This window comes from Austrofundulus limnaeus, unplaced genomic scaffold, assembly GCF_001266775.1.
Source record: "Austrofundulus limnaeus strain Quisiro unplaced genomic scaffold, Austrofundulus_limnaeus-1.0 Scaffold37, whole genome shotgun sequence".
In the NCBI taxonomy this organism is placed as follows: Eukaryota; Metazoa; Chordata; class Actinopteri; order Cyprinodontiformes; family Rivulidae; genus Austrofundulus; species Austrofundulus limnaeus.
This window is the reverse complement of record NW_013952439.1, coordinates 2,759,508-2,761,958: the sequence shown is the minus strand read 5'-3', so window position 1 is coordinate 2,761,958 and position 2,451 is coordinate 2,759,508.

Sequence of the window (2,451 nt, the reverse complement as noted above, 5' to 3'; positions counted from 1 at the left end):
AACCAGGTCAGTGAAAGTGCATCTGGCCTCATTGTTATTTCTRACAACACTTCCTTGTTGACAGTGGTGGGCTGCAGCACCTGATCCAGTACTTTAACATAAATAGATAATAAAAAAAGACCTGAGGGGTGTTGAAGTTTCACTGTGTGTGGTTAAAAGCACCAGTTTTCCCAGTGAACTGCTCCTGATACCATCTGATGGAACAGATCCCAGAGTTCTGATCCGTTTCCCCTGAGGTCAACGTGTTTCTGTTCAYGTTCGTGTTCAAGTTCAGTTAAATAAAGTCCAGGGTTAAACCAACTGAATAACAGAGGAAAAACAAAGAGTGGTTGTGTTTGCAGAGTGTGTCTGTTAGTGAAATATTTCATGACCCATGGACATTTTAATGAAACTTAATGACTGGATGTAATAGTGTTGTAGTCAAGACCACCTAACCCGAGACCAAGTCAAGACCAAGACCAAGGGAGGGTGAGACCAAGTCAAGACCAAGACCAGATTAAAAAATGTGTCCTAAAAGATGGAGTATTGTGTACACATGTACATTGGGGGGGGGAAAGTATTTTGTCTCTCATAGTTGAGGTCTAACTATGATGTCATCACAGGCCTCTCTCATTGTTTCAGGTGGGAGAACTTGAACTATTGGTTGAACTATTAACTAAATACTTTTTCTCCCCACTGTAGCTAACTTAATATGTGGAGTTAATATTGACAAAATGTTTGTGTGAGGGCAGAGGAAAGAGTTTAGCTACAGAGGAAGTTTAACAGACAGTAAAAGTTTAAATTTGTCCCAATGTCTCTGAAAGTGAAGCACTGCTGAATGAACAAGTTGCTGTACACTTTCTCCTGGTTGTTGTTGTTTTACAATAATATTATTTATGAATAATGTAGCCAAATTTTTACTTAAAATTTTGAAGACATCCTTTACCGCTCCAAGAGAACCACTGCTCACTTTCCTGAAGTGTTGTGTGTGAGTGAAGACAGTGGGGATGGGTGACAGTTGCTAACAAAAATACACAAATAGCAACAAGTCCAGTTTGGATTTGAATCATTACCTACATTTTAAATCCAATGAAAGCAAGAATGTTAAATAAATTGAACAATAATCTGTCTATTTAGTGATATTTCCACAGTTGTGGTCTTGACTGGTCTTGAAATAAAATCCTGAGTCCTCCATGTCCGAGACGAGACCAAGACCATCAAAAAGTGGTCTTGAGACCAGTCTTAAGACCAAGACTGGTTTCAAGTACTACAACACTAGGATGTAACTGATTAATGTTTGGAATTTATCCAATTCAAGATGGCCACCATAACTAATTAACATAAACAAACACAAAAATTGCTATATTTCTGTAAATTTGATAGATATTAAGCTCAAACGTGGCATGGTAGTAGCTAAGAGTCATCTTCAGCACACGTTCTGACTGCATGAGACTGTGCATTATTTTTTTATTTGACCAAACTGAACATGTCTCAACATAAGATGRTGCTAAAACTCTTTGGCTTTAAATTCACCTAGTTGTGACAGATTTGCTGCTGCCACCAGCACTGATGATTACACAAGTCCTTCACCAACACACAACCTTGAAAAACTCAGTTATTAGCAGAGAATGTAGATAAATAGTTTTGTTTCACCATTAAATCCCCTCATCTGAAAGATTTGAACGATTAAAAACAACTTTAGAGTTTAATTGATGGTAAAATCAGTACAGAAACAGTAGCAGCTGTTTAAGACTCAAAGATATTGAACATGTGAACATTTTTTTTCTCCTGCATGGATCTTATTGGTTACCTAAACATCACAAGGCGTCCAGCAGAAAACCATGCCAATACGCAGGTAAAATGTCTGCAGTGAACAAAAGAGTCACTGCACAATAAATCCTCCATTTGATGCTGCTGTGTGTTTCTGTGGCTGTGGGTTGTTTTCCTGCAAACACCTGCCATACTTTCAAATATAACATTGGTATGTGCACATACATGCTGCACAACACCAATTCTGAAAAAAAAAAAAAAAACATTGTGAAAAATGTAAATAAAAACAAAATATAATGATTTGTAATTTCATAAACCCATATTTTATTAACAATAAAACACAGGAAACAAATCAGATGTTTAAACTGAGTTTTTTTAAAGCAAAAATAAAGTAAATGAATTTTTGGTCAGAATACATGTCATAAACTTTGAGAGATGTCAGAGAAGTGGGACGAATAAGAAAGAGCTGGAGGAGCAGTCTGGTTGATTAATGAGACAYGTTGGATTTCACTCAGCTGAAGGAAGGAAATGTAAAGCAGTTTTAATCTTTGTTTTATAAGTCAATGTGAAGTGAGTGGAACCAGTATGGAGTTCCATTTGTGCCAAAATATGTTGAACCAGTATGGAGTTCCATTTGTGCCAAAAATATGTTGAACCAGTATGGAGTTCCATTTGTGCCAAAAATATGTTGAACCAGTATGG